The 16,807-nt window shown below is 44.0% G+C and overlaps 1 protein-coding gene across 2 annotated transcripts in view; it reads left to right on the top strand.

Moving 5' to 3' along the window:
* The window catches only part of SIPA1 (signal-induced proliferation-associated 1), a 272,309-nt gene that overhangs the window by 21,031 nt on the left and 234,471 nt on the right, over positions 1–16,807 (top strand). The window lies entirely within an intron of this gene.

Genomic DNA, 16,807 nt, shown 5'->3' with positions numbered 1-16,807 from the left:
TGTACGCAGATGGCGCTTTACTCTCCTTCGAGGCACTGACTGCTGACACGGGGCTGCCCGCGGGACAATTCCTGCAACATGCCACAATACTGCGGACACTTACGCGGAAATGGGGGAACATTGCTGACGAACCGCCCACACACCAGCTAGTGCAGTGCATGCACGTGATGGGCAACGGGACACATGTGGTACACTGGCTGACACAGGCGCTACTCTCGCACACTCAACACACATTGCAACCTCTCCGGGACAAATGGGCGGTGGACAGAGGGAAGGCATGGACGGACAAGGAGTGGGCGGCGATACTCTCAGGCCCCCGCAACATTCCCCGTAATGCACGCTTCAAGCAGATCCAATTTTATGTTCTACACCGCGCATATCTATCCCCGGACAAGATAAACTTGTACTTCCCGGGCACGGGAGCCAAATGCCCGAGGTGTGGCACGGAGGGAGCGGATCTCCTCCACATGCTGTGGCAATGCCCCCAGCTTCGGGCATACTGGCACTCGATACTCACGATACTGAAACGATGCACGGCAATGCCGATCCCGCTCTCGTGGGAGGCGTGCCTCCTGGGCCTCTTTCATAGGACCAAACTGAACAGGGTGCCTTCCCGCTTCTGGGACCTTGGCCTCATCACAGCCAAAAGACTTATCACGAAGCATTGGAAGCGGGCGACACCACCAGCGGCGGAACACTGGCGCGCTTCACTAGATAACTGGGCGAAAGCGGAAAGCATATCATTACATAATGAGGAGACGGCGGGATTGCGTAAATACCCCATAGCGGCGCTCTGGGACGATATGATCCGCTCCTTCCACAATGGACCCCAGGCACCAGGTACTCCTGAGAGACAGACACCCCCGAATGGGGAACATAGCGATGACCAACACACTCCAGGTGCCGCAGACGACAGACACAACGCCCATACACCTGACCCCTAGGCACCCCCCCCTCTTCTCCCCCCCCCAGCCCAGCTGACACGCCAGGATTGCCGACACCCTCCTGCATCGCCAGCATACTTCCCACACATGCAAGATCAGACACGAGCCTGCTGAAACATTACTACCGGGCCCTCCCCCCCCTCTCTCCTCGCCCCCCCCTACCGTAGGCCCCACCAGCCGTTGCACCGCACGCCCCACGACCCCAAGTTTGACACCCCTATCCCGTTACGCTTTTATCGAAGTTGCTTGATTGGCAGGATACAACAACTAAGACAGCATGATCACGCACTGTTTGAACGCTGACATCCCCGGCGAAATGTTGTGATATACTCTGCGGACTACTCCATGATCTATGTATGCATTACCTTGGCTATTGAATCTTCATACATTGAGACTCTGTATGGAATATGCTTGTATTCTTTTTTTCTCCTTTGCACTGAATAAAAGATATATTTAAAAAAAAAAAAATAAGTTGGCAGGGTATGCTCAGATGTGAGTCCCTTGCTCACTTTGCCACTGGATTCAAGCAAGCCTGGCTGAAGACGGCGGTAATGCCAGAAACCGGTCCTAGGAAGCTTGTTTCCGGTCTAGGGAAAGCATGGCTTGGTAGTTCGGGCTGGACTGTTCCGACGAGGCATAGGGTCAGACTGATTTGCATCAGGCCATGTCTGAACTGGGGTGGCAGAGTGGGCTAAAGAACGGTGATGGATTAAACCCAGATCTGTTGACTGGGTGTGAGTGTTTGATTGGTTCAGATGCTCCGTCCTTCACCACCCCCTTTTGTACCGCTTTGTTAATAAACATGAGATTATTTGTCTCCAGGAAACGTGGTGTGTGGAATATGTACATTTCGATGGGTTTGTCTCTTATAACTTACCTGCTCTGCGTTCTACGGCAGGTAGAGCAAAGGGGGGTTTGTTAATACTCATGTCTATTGATCTGCTGATAGAATTTAAAACATCTACTAATGTTGGCTGCCATTCACAGGTACTCTGGCTACACCAGAAAAATGGTAGGGAAATGTTGTTAATTAACTTTTCTAATAATTTGTTTGACCATACACGTCACAAGATAGTTACTGAACTGGAGAATGTAATTGATACTTTGTGTCGTGCCGCTGTGGCTATCTTTGATATAATTTGGGTGGGTGATTTTAATACGCAATTATGCCCCCTGTCTGCAACTAAGATATGTGGGGTCAGGAATGATTTAGGAGATGACTGTGTGCAATTTCCACACAATCATTACAACGAAATTTTAAATTCATTTACGGCTAAATTCGACTTAGATATAATGCGGTGTGTAAAAGACGGTGATGGAAAGTTGATTCCTATATTCACGGGCAGAAATGCTAACACCATTATTGATCATATATTGGTCTCAACAAACATTGTCTCTTTATGCTTTACACCCCGGGTAGAAGATCTAATATTAAGTGATCATAATTGTATTACAATGACTTTGGATGTATGGGGCAATAGATGCCCAGTAATACAAATGAGGATTGGTAATATAACCCCATGTATATCCATTGGCACCAGGATAAAGTGGAAAGGGGTTAACCCGGAAAAGTTATTAAATAATATTATTACAGTTGGCTACATAGAGATTATGGAGAGCTTGGAAGTTAATGTCAAATCAGCCCAGATTTTAACGAATTTCTGTAAAATCAATGAATTCATAGATAATATTATGACTAGGACTTCTAATAAAAAATTGATCCAGAATCGAGGTTGGTTCAACCGCGCTTGTACTCACTCACTGAATCAGCTGAAACATGCATTGTCTAGTAGGAGTAGGGACACAGAGCTTGTTAAGAAACTAAGATTGATCTATAAATTACAACTCAATCAAAGAAAGAGAGAGCTCCAAGCGGAGGCCTGGGACAAATTAACACTGGCTGTAGAAACATCTAACAGCCAGTTGTTCTGGGAAACAGTTAATTCACCCTTCCTAAAAAAACAAGGAGGTCCCTGAAATGACATCATATGTCAGTAGTGAGGCATGGGTCGCACATTTTGCTAATATTTTTAACCCTGGAAATGTAATTACAATATATTCCGGGGTTTCAGGCACCTGGCCAATTAATCAACTAAATATTACACTTAAGGAGGTGGAACAAGGTATTGGAGAAGTGTGGCTCACGGTGTAGAGCAGGCAGACCCGGAAGCTGAGGTCAGACCCGGGACCAGGGTTCAATTCCCGACGCGGCAGGGTCTTGAGCTCAAATGTCCACGGACTCGATAATTCTCGCTTCGGTGCCTGCTCTAATCATGGGTTCTCACTCTGCAACTCTGGGCATTAAGCTTGCTTAATCTCCACAACGGCCCCCCTGCGGCGGGATGCCTGGCTTTCAACTTGGGGATGCCCTGTAGGGGCTATCTCACAGGGAAAAGCCAGGACGGGTTCCCAAGGCAAGCGCCGGGAAACCTCTGGGTAGCTGTGCGCTCAATAAATGCAATAATAATAATAATAATAATAATAATTAACAGCAGCAAGGGAGGGAAAGCCCCTGGACCACCGGATGGCATTCTGATAGATGTTTATAAAGCCATTCCTGCTCTCTGGGGCCCCATATTAAATAGAGTTTTTAATATTGATGTAATGGAAGGATCCCCCGCTACATGGGGTGAATCAATAATTATTCTCATTTTTAAGAAAGGGGATAGATCCGAAGCAAAAAATTACAGTCAGATTTCTCTTTTAGACTCATCAATCAAAAGTATGAGTAGGGTCTTACTAGTTAGGTTAGAGGAGTGGGCAGAGGAAAACGGGATTTGAACACAGTCTCAATACGGTTTTAGGAAAGGGTTAGGAACCCTTGAGCAGTGTACCAATTTTGATTTAATAATAGGAAAATATACATGTGCAAAGCAAGGGTCCCTTTTCCTATGTTTTGCTCACCTAAGCAGCGCTTTTGATCTAGTGGATCATGCCCTGCTATGGCCGATCCTACTAGGTCTTGGTGCTCCAAAGCCTATACACTTTTTTTTGGCTAGGCTCTACGAAAATTTATCGACATCCGTACGATATGGCCAAAAGGGTGAGTGCACCTCGAAATTTGAAGTTAAATTGGGCATCAGGCAAGGCTGCGTCCTTGGTCCATTGCTCTTCACACTTTTTATTAATGCAGTGGATGCAGAGCTTAAACTTGTTAAGTCTGATGCTCCTCAGGTGGATGGTGATGATGTGAAACGTGAAAAAGCTTTTATTGTTCGATGAATTAAAATCATTACAATATGCTAACATTCTAAAATAATTATCTAAAAACCAAATAGCTTGAAACCCCTGATTATTGCCACAGTCTAATTCGACCTAAAACATTCATTATAGTATCATACTCTAGCAGTACAGTTTTAGAACAAAGTGCGTTCGATTTTAAGACGAAGGTGTGTCCACCTCTCCCCTGCTTCCAGTCCTACAGATTTGTTTCTGTGGCTCAGCGTTTGCGGACAGTCCTGCACGGATTAGGTCTGTAAATTTCCCCAGCTGTGCTGCTATTTGACTTTCTGTAGACGAAAAACACAAGCCCGAGATTTCGCTGCATCGCTTGAGGCTCTGAACTCTGCAGATTGGGATGACCAAGCCATGCCTCTCACTGGCTAGCTTTGGGCAGCAACACAGCAAATGATACCAGGATTCCTGATGAGAGTCACAATGTCTGCATGCTACTAATTTGTCCGCACGGGCCCAACTTTGATTAAACTCCACAATGGGTAATGCAAGGAGCCTCATATAAGTGATCTTTTTTCGAGTTTGAACTGATAGTGCCTGCTCAAAATAAGGCTGTGCTTTTCCCACTTTGTAAGAGGCATCCAGTGTGAAAAGATTTGGATGGTGATGCAGACTTTCAAGATCTCTCGTGAATGAAATGTGCTTCACCTGTCTGTTCACTGCTCTTTTCCATGCAGCAATTGAAATATTAACATTGACCAGGTTTTACTCCTCTATTTCTAGTGATTGAATAGCTCCTGTCAATGGTGCTTGCCATGGTGATTCGCTTTCTTCAAAGATTGTTTTAATTTGTGTTTTCAAGGCTGTTGCTGGAGCTCTCAAAGTGCTGATGTAGTATTTTATTGTATCCCCCAGGCAAGAGATATCTGGGCGAGAAAGTCCCAGCTCCAGCCTTACTCTGGCTCTCCTGGCCTCATGTTCCCCATCTTCGGAATGACCAAGTTTGCCTCCTCCAGTGCTTGACCCAGGTCGGATGTATAGATGTTAAAAAGGAGAGGTGCAAGAACGCACCCTTGTTTAAGGCCGCTGTTTGTGTGGACCTTGTTGGTCAGTGACGTTTGACTGGTCCCATCATATAGAGACCTTATTGCCTTTAGCAGCTTTTGGGGAATATCCCAGTTGGTAAGTTTTCTCCATAGTATGCCACGGTCTACCCGGTCGAATGCTGCACTATAATCTACAAAGCAGCAAAACAAAGGAGGTTGAGCGGGCTGGATCGCACGTCTGGACAGGTTTCCCAGTGCTATGATGTTATCTACTGTGGAACATTGTGGTCTGAATCCTGTTTGGAAAAATGGAAGTTCTCCTCTGCCCAGCTTTCCAGTTCCTTCAACAACACTCTAGCATATGCCTTTGCCTCGATGTCTAACAAGGCCACTACCGATAATTTTCAGGTTTTGTGCGGTCTCCTTTTTTATATATGGGAAATAGAATTGAACCTTTCCACGATGATGGAATGGAGGCCGTTTCGGAGGCATGCTTGAAGAGTGGGGTTAGCTGGTCTGCCCAGAATCTGTATGCCACTTTAAATACTGCCGCTGGCACACCATTGAGGCCCGGGGCACTATCTGACCTCATTTTCTTGATGGTGATGATGTGCTGGTTCTGCTTTATGCGGCCGATGCCGTGCTTTTATCGAGAACTCCTATAGGATTACAAAGGTTAAGAGGTACATTTGTTGCTTTTATTAAGGGTAGAGAACTGCAGATTAATAGGACCAACACCTATTCTATGATTTGTGGCTTGAGGCCCGGGAAAATTAAACCATTTTTTGTAGAAGGACAAAAAATACAATTAGTAGATAAGTTCTGCTACTTAGGGATAACTTTCTCTGGTAATGGTAAATGGTCGCAGGAAATGATAAATGTTAGGTTCAAATTTGCAAAAAGTGTGCACAGAGGTTTTAGGTTTGCTGCCAAAATCAGGGATCATAGAATTAAAGATATGGTGCATATTTATCAGTCTAGATGCACCTCTATTGCACTTTATGGTGCAGGGGTATGGGGCCACCGCCACCATGATGACCTGCAAACAGAGGAAGATAAGTTGCTCAATAAGTTGCTCTGTTTGCCCACTTCTGCATCCACTGATACATAGCGGAGTGGGGACCAATCACTTGCTAGATTTAATTGGGTTAAGACCATTATTGTTATGGAGATCTCTATGGTTGAAAGAGGAGACCACATTTAATAGAAATATTATTAAAGACTGTCTTCGATTAGACAAATGTCTAAAGATTCCTTGGCTCAACTATATAGTGCAATCCTTTAAAGACCTATGTAATATAAATATCCTGGAAAACCCCAATGGAGTGCCAGAAATTCCTGAGATTGAACTAAAAACTAAGTTTTTGCGGGAGAAAAACTGTGACCGTAAAAAAAGGAGTGAGCTTTTGACAACTTGCCAGTTCTACTATTTTCATTTAAAAATTGAGGGGTTCCAGTCCTATTTATGTCAGGTCACCAGGTCATCAAATCGATTAGTTCTTACGAGAATGAGATTAGGCCTTGTCCACCATTTGGTAGCATTTCCTTGGGTTAAAGTGCATCCCACTACTCCGTGCCCATGCGATGGACATACCAAACAGAGCACTTTGCACTTACTCCTTATTTGTGATTTATACTTGAACCTCCGTATTACCTTCCTTAAACCCTTGTTTAAAAAATACTGCATTTTAACTACAAATGCTGCTATGAGTCTGCCGTTTACCATGCAAGAGCTTGATATCTGTTTTTATACTGCAACTTATATTTTAAAATGAATCACTTTAAGGAAAAGGATGATGTTTTAAATGTGTCCTTATGTCAAGAATGTATTTCATTGATACAATAATTTGTATAGATTTAATCTTGTTTTTATGATGTGCTTTTATAGTCGATTTTATTTCAACCGAATAAAGCTTATTGAACTGAACTGGATCAACAGCAGTCACCTGCAAGTCTGGAAAGCAACATAGACTTTCATGTAAACTAAATCATGATTCAGCTGACTTCAGGACAGAAAATATACCAGCTTGTATACCGAATCTGTCAACCAATCACTTTTTTAATGGATGTCCCGGTTTACCAACAGGTATGGACCACACAGAGAAACCAGTTAGGGTGGGGTGCTATTTCAGGATAAACCTTTCAATAAGTAAGTAATCTGCCAATGAAGTTAGAGAGAATTGCTAGCCTTTTTCATACATTGCTGTTTTCTCACTCTCACCTTCACTGTTTTCCATTTTTGTTCACATCAAAGAAACCAACCATAACAAGCACTGGCGTTGCCAATAGGTCTCGCAGTAGGAAAGTTGGAGCTATTGGTTTTGTAAATGACAAAGCCCTTTATGTTTTTAAAATGAAAACAAAAATAAAAGGCATTGTTATTTGCAATTGTAATAGCTCCAACTTTCCTACTGCAAGACCTATTGGCAACGCCAGTGCTTGTTTTTGGAATGCGTTAGGTCTCCAGATGAAAATCTTTACCATTTTAGCTCCGCCTTTCATCCATCTAGAGCAGATGCAATCGCGAATTGGAACTGTGTAAGAATACGGGTTGAAACAACTAGCAATGTTCTACATCTGTACACAGACGGTGCAAAGTTGCGGGTGCAGATTCACAAATTGTTTGTGAAACAGGACCCGTACCGCGCACGGACAGAGCAGGAGCTATCCAGACAACCTGGCATTTAAAAGGAGATGCCGTCCAGTCGGTTAAGTCAGAAAGCAAACATGCGATAGTCACTGCAACGTTAAGGCGTTCACATTTCTTGTGTCCAGTAACAAAGCGGGCCACAGCAGGTAGAACTGCAAAGCCCAGAGTAGTGAGTTCCCGTAGTCTAGACTAGAAAGAACCAATGCCTGAACAACTCAATGTGGCGTAACGGCCAGAGCTGCCGACTTTGGCGCTGGGGAATGGGTTTGAGCCTTGGCGTAGGCGCAACACCCTGTTATTCTGGGCAAATCACTAATCACCTGTGCCTACAAAAAATGATTGTGTCCTTGTGTAATGTAACTAGTGCTCATTTGAAGCGGTCCAATGCTTTTAGGTCGAGTTTGCGCTACGTAAAACTGATTAAAACGTATATTAAGTCCTGCTCTGGATTGAGTTGCCTGATTTCCCGGGTGCAGCCTTGGGTGGGACCGAGCACTCTTGGCCATGGCCGCCATTTGACTCTGGAGGTCGGCCCGACTGTTGAGGAACAATGGGCAAAAGAGGAGGTCGGTAGAATTATGCCGACCCCGTTTCCCTCTGTGCTGGGATCTGTAGCCTCATTTCACCATCTTCACCCTCTGCTCTGGGCCCCGAATGAGGCGTCACTGCAGTTTCATGCTTTTACCACAAACATTTGAAGTGAGAAAGCAGCGCGCGCAGCCTCTGACAGGCGCGATGAAAATATCTCATCTGTACACAATAAAATTGCCAGAACATCATCTAAACTATATTCTAAGAATGTATTTAACTGGCAGCTATTTTCAAACTCACTATAGAGTGGTGGCAGTAGACACCTCGCCAGGGGAAATATAGCCTTGCATTACATGACAGAAAACACATTACCCAACCGTGCTCAACACGGCAGACTGTGCATTATCCAGTACTGCATGACACGGCAGACTGCACAAGTCCTGAGCCTGCAGGACACGGCACAGCACGCATTACTCAGCCCCTGTGTTACACCGCGCAACACATATCACTAGCCTCTTTCTCGCTGCACGGATCCGTGTTTCTGTTCACTGTATTTAAGTGAGGCCGGGTCCTGCTCTGGGCTTGTGATGTCAACAGTGGGGCGAACGTTTGCTGACTGAAACCAAGGTAGCCACAAAATTGTTGGACCTCTCTAACATAAACAAGTGGTGGAAGCAGGATATGACATAGCGGTCAGAGCTGCCGTCTTTAGTCATAGGGAACCAGGTTCGAGTCTGGGTCGGCTCATCCTGTGTTTCTGGGCAAATCACCTAATTTCCCCAGTGCCTACCAAACAATGAATGCATCTTTGCGTAATGTAACTGGTACCCTTGTAAAACGCTCTAATAACCTTTGGGTCGAGTGTGCAATATATAACACTGCAATAAAAGGAACAAGATGGAGGGAAGGCAGAGAAGGGGAGGGGGGAGGAGAAATGCGACACGGTGTGAAGCAGCAGAGGCCTTTGAAGTGAAGCTAAGCTTCACTTCAAAGGTGTGGGAGGAGTGCTGCTATGGCCTGGGGGAAGCTGGCTGGGGAGGGGGAGGAGAAATGCAAGTAAGGCTGTGTTTTCAGGGAGAGAGAGGGGAGGTGCTGGAGCTGGGGATCAGAGTTTATGGCCCAAAAGCGCGTGCCTGTGGCCACGTGAACTGAAAGAAAACCGCAGCAAAAAGCCCTTGGTTTGACGAGGATTTTGAGGACATGAATTCTCGCTCCGCTCAATGCGCTTGCGCGCATTGATAGGTCGCGAGACATAAAAACCTATAACATTAGGGTAGGAGAACATCTAGCAACATGAACTACCTAGATGGGATCCTGAGTGGAAGACAAGCAGTTTTCCTTAGCTGCACTCCAGCTTCCCAAATATATCAACAGTCAAACTGAGGCACATCTTTTCATTTTACCACGGCTGCCTCTCACTAGTAATATCTGAAAGTTGTTGGAAATTCCCTGTTTAGAGACTTTTCCACCAAGGCAAGTTATGTACTTCTAGAGTTGCACTGTTACTATTAGTATTACTGTTAATTAAATTTATAGAGCACACTGATCCCTTAAAGGCAAAAGAGGAGCAACGACAAAACGGAATTATAAAGTGTGAAGCCAGGTTATTAATGATTTCCAACTTGATGGATTGCTCTGTGGATAATACAAAGTGATTAAACATCAGCCTTTTTCGTAAAGGCAGCCAGTTCAGTGCATCCAGTGCTTCTGTTGGCTAAGTATGGCGAGGACGAGATATTGCTAATCTAGCTGCCATCGCTTGGATGTGGGAGAGGTGTTTCCACAGATATTCTGGAGCCCCCAAAATGGAGTTAAAATAGAATAACCTGCTCAGAATGGCAGACTGCACCACTAATAGTTGGTTGTTGCTAGATAAAAAAGGGCAGATGTACTTGGATAAGGCCAAAGATTATGAGAAAGGGGGAACAGTATTGTTCCAGAGGAAGAGCACAAGATTTCTGTCTTCTCCACATGGAATTTTAGGGAGTTTTGACTGAGCCAAGCCATAATGTCCAGCATACACTGGAGGAATACGTCGAAAGGAGTGGGAGAAGTAGGGTCAAAGAATTGGGATCCTGGAATGTGAAGGGTGGTGTGATGTCATCCCATAACCACAGTGACTCTTGTACGTCTTTCCTCATTTTCTCTTGATTCCCCAGGTTTTGATAAAATCAGAGACAGGGTTCCCAGTTTCTATTGCTTGCTTCCTTTTGGCCCTGATAAGGTAGTTATCACCTTAAAGGCAGAGGGTCGTTGCCACAGACTGACTCCTTACCCTCTGAATTGCTAGTCCTTATCAGTTCCAGCGTTTATATCCTTCCATAGCTGTAGAGATTCAGGTGTCCCATGGACCATTTGCCATTTGCTTGTACAATTAACACTTGGAAATTGCCAGTCGAGGTGAGGCTTTGGGGTTATCAGTGCTGTGAAAGGCACCTGATTTGTAATTTACATTTCTAGAGAAGAATATTCGGAATGGTCATGCTGTTGCCACCTCAAGGGTTACATGTTCAGATATAATGGTAACTGTGGAAAGGGCTGCTTTGGGTGAAAAGTGTGTCTCTTGTCGTCTGCCCGTTGAAGCTCTAATTTCGTCCTTGGGATCTCCTTTTAGTTCGAATGACATTGCCGGTACCTCCCTATGAATATTTCGCCCAAAATTCCCATACAGTTGTTAACCGTTAAGGACAACTTTCCAGGTGTACTCTAGGGCTGTAAGGGTATGCCTCGGCAGGACCAGATCTTTCTAGATGTTTTACCATCTATTTGTGGCCAATGATGAGATGTGGCGCCAATAGTGAGTTTAACCCGATTATTCAAATTAATCATCTTTTTAGTAAATGACCACATAAAAAATGCACGTTGTACAAAAGCCTTGACAGGAGTTTCTTCCTCGTGGTCTGAGTTGAAGGGAGTTTTGTCCCTTGATATTTGTTGCACGTTCACCCGAGTACCTCTTTGGATCTTTGAAATTCACTACAGGATGCATGCTAGTGATCTGTCAGGAAAAGACACACAATTGATGGACGGAATGCAGAACAAATCAAAACATTCACCCCCAGTCAAGAGATCTGGGTTAAATCCATCATTCTTTTGCTCACCATGCCACCCCAGTTTAGACCTGGTCATATGCAAATCAGTCTTGACCCTGTGCCTCATGGGAACAGTCCAACCCAAACTCCAAGCCAGGTCCTCTCTGGACCAGAAACAAGCATCCTAGGACCGGTTTCGGGGTTTCACCCCTCTTCAGCAAGGATAGCTTGATTCCAGTGGCACAGTGAGCCCAGGACCCACGTCTGGTCATACCTGGTGCACTTAGGGCGAGAAAGCAAAAGAAACACAATTGATGGACGCAATGCAGAATAAATCAAAACATTCCCCTCCAGTCAAGAGATCTGGGTTAAATCCATCATTCTTTTACTCACCATGCCACCCCAGTTTAGACATGGCCATATGCAAATCAGTCTTGACCCTGTGCCTCATGGGAACAGTCCAACCCAAACTGCCAAGCCAGGTCCCCTCTGGACTGGAAACAATCATCCTAGGACCAGTTTCGGGATTTTACCCCTCTTCAGCCAGGATAGCTTGATTCCAGTGGCACAGTCAGCCCAGGACCCATGTCTGGGCATACCTGGCGCACTTAGGGCAGGAAAGCAAAAGACACATAATTGATGGACGGAATGCAGAACTAATCAAACCATTCACCCCCAGTCAAGAGATCTGGGTTAAATCCATCATTCTTTTGCTCACCATGCCACCCCAGTTTAGACCTGGCCAATGGCAAATCAGTCTTGACCCTGTGCCTCATCGGAACAGTCCAGCCCGAACTGCCAAGCCAGGTCCTCTGTGGACCGGAAATAAGCATCCTAGGACCGGTTTCGTGGTTTCAAATCGCTTCGGCCAGGATAGCTTGATTCCAGTGGCACAGTGGGCCTAGCACCCACGTCTGGGCATACCTGGCGCACTAAGGGCGAGAAAGCAAAAGAAACACAATTGATGACGGAATGCAGAACAAATCAAAACATTCACCCCCTGTCAAGAGATCTGGGTTAAATCCATCATTCTTTTGCTCATCATGCCACCCCAGTTTAGACCTGGCCATATGCAAATCAGTCTTGACCCTGTGCCTCATGGGAACAGTCTGTAGTCTGCCTAGTGAAGGCTTTTATGTCTTTTCGAGTATGGGCCTTACCCTAAGCCAAAGACGCTGCTTCAGTCTATTTGATTATATAGTTTTCAGTGAACCCAAAATGGCTGCACATAACCAATCACTCTGTGCTCCAATGGATTTTCCGAAACTTCACCAAAGGTCGATTGGTTTCTGCATCTCATCTCTAGTTGTAGAATAAAAATAGTTTTGCACTTTTGCTCTTTAAGTGTGCACCTCCTCTTTATCGATCTGCCACCACCAGTTATCATTGAACATTCACCTTTTGGTCATTCCTAGATTACCCTTTGGCCAAATTAAATTATTCTTTGCACCATGCAGAAGAAGAGCACAGATTTGTATGCTCCTTCAGTTGGCGTCAATTGTGAGCCCAAGAAGTATGGCTGAAACTTGTAAAGATATTACTTTTTTGAAGCTGTCATTCGGGAATGGTTTGTGATGTTATATCTGCATCCCAATATATCTACCACTGCTTTTTTGAAGTGCCAGTGTTTGTTGCACTTGGCAATCAAGCGATAATGTAGCTGTCCTGTTTTTTTGCAAGTTGTTCTGGCACCATGGAGAATCAATTGTGATGGTCCTTGACCTGGTTGATGTTAGTACTCTAGATATAATTCCAGAAATACGGCATTCTCCAACTCCAAGCTAATTTGTTTTTCTGCAACCAAATAGATTTTTTTAGCAGCCATGGATGCTTAGGATACAAACTCTTTGGTGACTTCCCTTTTTTGCGTCATTGGATGAGGCCTGCGACCTAAGTTGATAATAAGGATGCCTTCTTGTATTAAATGTATGCATCATTCCTTCAATCTCTATTTATTTTTTCCTGTTAAAGAGCTTCTCAAAATGGCAGTTCCACTTCTGTTTAGCAACCTTCTTTTACAGCTGAAAGAATTTGTGTTTTTTTGTGCAAGAAAATGTTAAACTTAAATTAATATACATATAGCTTTAGAAATGAAAGTAGCTGTTTCTGATTTTCAGGGCTGTGAGCCTTTCTTATATCAACTAGATTTTTATTTACTCGTAGTGCATACTTGAAGAGTTAGTGACCCTGGTAAGTGACACAAGACGTGATGAAATGAACCTTTTGATGATAATCCATTATCCACTCTTTGCCTTCAACTGTATTAGGTTTCTTTCAGTGCCTAATCTGGATCCTGGATCCTGGATCCTGTGTCATCTTGGCATACACTAAAATATTGTAATTGAAATGTGTGATTTTTTAAACGCGTTTTAGGCATTGCATTTTGCCCGTCAGGCACGACAGTAACCAAAAACCACTTGAGTTAATAAATGAGGTACATTGTTTAGATTTAGGGTGTGGCACCAGTACATAGAATGTAGAAGAGTGCCCGTAAATGCAATTTATTTTCAAAGCAACAGTGAAACATTTTGGAGAGGAAAGTCAGATTATTCCACAAGGTACTCTGTTATTGCTATTTGTAAAGGTGCAGCCGGTGCAAGCTACCCACTGTTATCAAACTAGCAGCGGATGAGATACTCAGTAGACCCAAAGGGTTGTGTCATTCCTTTGTTGAACCATCTTTCTCATAAATCAGTTTTTTGTTCTCTTGAGTTAATGGAATTCCTCCTCACTGCTTACATCATCTGTAATACATTGGCGTTAGGTCATACATACTACGTACAAAGCCTCTCAGTCAAGAGTAATTTGTTAAATGCTCTTTGATAGTTTGGATCACATATCCACACTCACTGTCATTGCTTACGTGGAGCATGCAGAACTATGTAACAAAGTCAGTGCTGGGACCAAAGGTTTTCTTGGAAGCCTGATGTTAGTCTGAATAATGTCTGGGTTGCTGGATACCAAAGCTGCCAGCTCTTGATCCATGTCAAGCCTCGTTTTCCACCAGCCCACCCTTCCTGTCTCTTTACCTGATTCATACAGGTTGTTTTCAATAACTTATTTCTTTTGTCACATTTTCACTGTCCTCTTTCTTTTTCTCGTTCCTGTCTTTCTCTTGCTCTCGGTCACTCCTATGATGAAAAAAAATCATTGTCCCCAAAAATAAATGCTGTTGCACACCACCTGCAGCCACTGCAACAAACCAAGCACTCTCGGGCCTATGCTATGTGGATTCACCTTTTTGTGTGTTGGGGATCCAGACCTCCCAACTCACAGAGTGCCACCGCATGCCGCATGATACGGGCTCTCTTCACTTGGTCAGTATCACAGCGTGCTCTCAACTAGGCGGAAAGTAAGCAGGTTTCCAGATACTTGTGTGGGGGCTGTACACACCCATGTCTATTGCAGGGTACGAAACCTCCCTAGGACATCAGCAGCAGCCTGAGGAGCTTTGTTTTTATGGTGTTTGGGGGGAGGGAGGGCAGGTGTAAATCTAAAGTGCATAAGCCTATGTTTGGCACAAAAGCCCAACTCCTTCAAGGCCATGGCCCCACCTCACAAGGTGAAACATTTTCATAACTTGGCAGTCTGGTACTCTGCTCCTCAATTCTAGTTCACACTACTTGCATTACAACACCGCATAAATAAACTGAAAACCCCGATTGGCACTCTAGCATATTCTCCGGACATTATACATGGTGTAATCAGGGATATTGATAATTTTCAGAACAGCCACGCATTAACCTTTTCAGATATAAAGGCAAATCGAGAACTTAATTGACTAACATTGGTATTTGTACAGTTTTTGTGGGGAACTCACAAAAATATATTTTTCGATTGTTTACTGGTGATTGGGTAGTAGGTCATAACCAACAGTTAATGCACTCTCTAGATTTTGTATTTCTCTCAGCTTGTCAACTAACATTTGAAAAATGGCTCTTTTCCCTGGCAAGAGTCAAGGTCGTAGCATGACTTCTTTAGGAAGTGACTGCACGTTGCTATCTACTCGTATAATATGCTGTTCCACATCTCCTTTAACTGCTCCATCGTGTGTTTTGACAAGCTGCAATCCTAAATGATGCTGGTATCTTAATCTTATCGAGCCCTGCTTTAAGACTGATAGATGAACTAATAGTCTACACTCAGTCCAAAGTGTGCAAAAGTACTCAACAATCCTGACTGCATCTCCAACTGCTAGATCTCTGCTGACTCACCCTGGTCATAAGGGTTGTGGCTCTTATCTTGGTAAAAAATGCTAGTACCTGCATCCTGTCATCTTTACCTGTGCCTGTTGATGGAGGTATTAGTAAATACTTTGCTTTTAGGGCCCAAACATTGTGACCAAATGTTGAGTTCCAAACATTGTTATGGTTTGTAACAATGATTTGTATGGCACACATTTATTTATTTATTTCAAAGGTTTTATATAGCGCTACTGGACCCAAGAGTATCAGAGCGCTTTACAAGGCAGGTGAAAAAAAACAATGAAATAAACAAAAAATTTAGTAAGAACGAGTTACAAAATGATAGTGTAATCAGCATGTCTAATGGGGCAAAGAGAATAGAGATAGAAATTAAGATGGAAATGAATACTGAAAGTTAGGGGAGAGAGGGGGGTGAAGAGAGGGGGAGTAAGAGTATGAGGGCATAGAGAGGGGGAGTAAAGAGGAGTGCATAATAGAGGAGAGAGGAGTGAACATGTAAGGTGTCATTAACATTAGAAACCCCAATACTTGGAACATGTACAGTGTCAGTAACATTAGATACCCCAATATTTGTTGAGAAGAAGTATTTTTAGTTCTTTTTTGAAGAGAAGGTAGGAGGGGTTGCAACGGATATCTTTTGGGAGAGAGTTACAGATTGTGGGAGCGTTACCAGAGAACGCAAGAGATTGGGTCTTTTGACATTTTAGTGTAGGTGGGATCAGGACAAGGCAGTTTGTGCTCGTCAGGGATCTAGAGCAACCTGATTTGTGTAGGTTTTCATTTTCTTGCAAAATTCTAAGATGGAGATGGACATTGCAATACCTTTCTTTGTGTAGTGTTTTTTAGGCATGGGTGAGGAGCTTCAAGATGGTATGTTAGTGTAGAGGGAGGTAGTGGAGATCTTTGAGGTGTTTGGCTATATGAGTGCGGTGTTAGAGTTTGAGAATGAGTTTGGCTGCTGTGTTCTGAACGACCTGGAGTCTTTCAGAGTTGCAAGGTGATGCTGGCGTAGAAGGTGTTTCCATATTCCAGTTTCCTGGTAATAAGGGCGTGAGTGACAGATCTTCAGGTGTTTCACAGGAGCCACCTGAAAACTTTTTTGAGAAGCATAAGGGTGATAAAGCAGGTGGAGTTGACTTAGTTGACCGGATTCGACATTAAGATATGGTTGTTGTTCATTATCTTTTGGCTTCTGGCTGATTTTGACCAGCTAGGCATCGATCCT

This window comes from Lissotriton vulgaris, chromosome 9, assembly GCF_964263255.1.
Source record: "Lissotriton vulgaris chromosome 9, aLisVul1.2, whole genome shotgun sequence".
Taxonomy (NCBI): Eukaryota; Metazoa; Chordata; class Amphibia; order Caudata; family Salamandridae; genus Lissotriton; species Lissotriton vulgaris.
The sequence above is the reverse complement of the archived record's forward strand: the minus strand, read 5'-3'. Positions and strand labels throughout refer to the sequence as shown.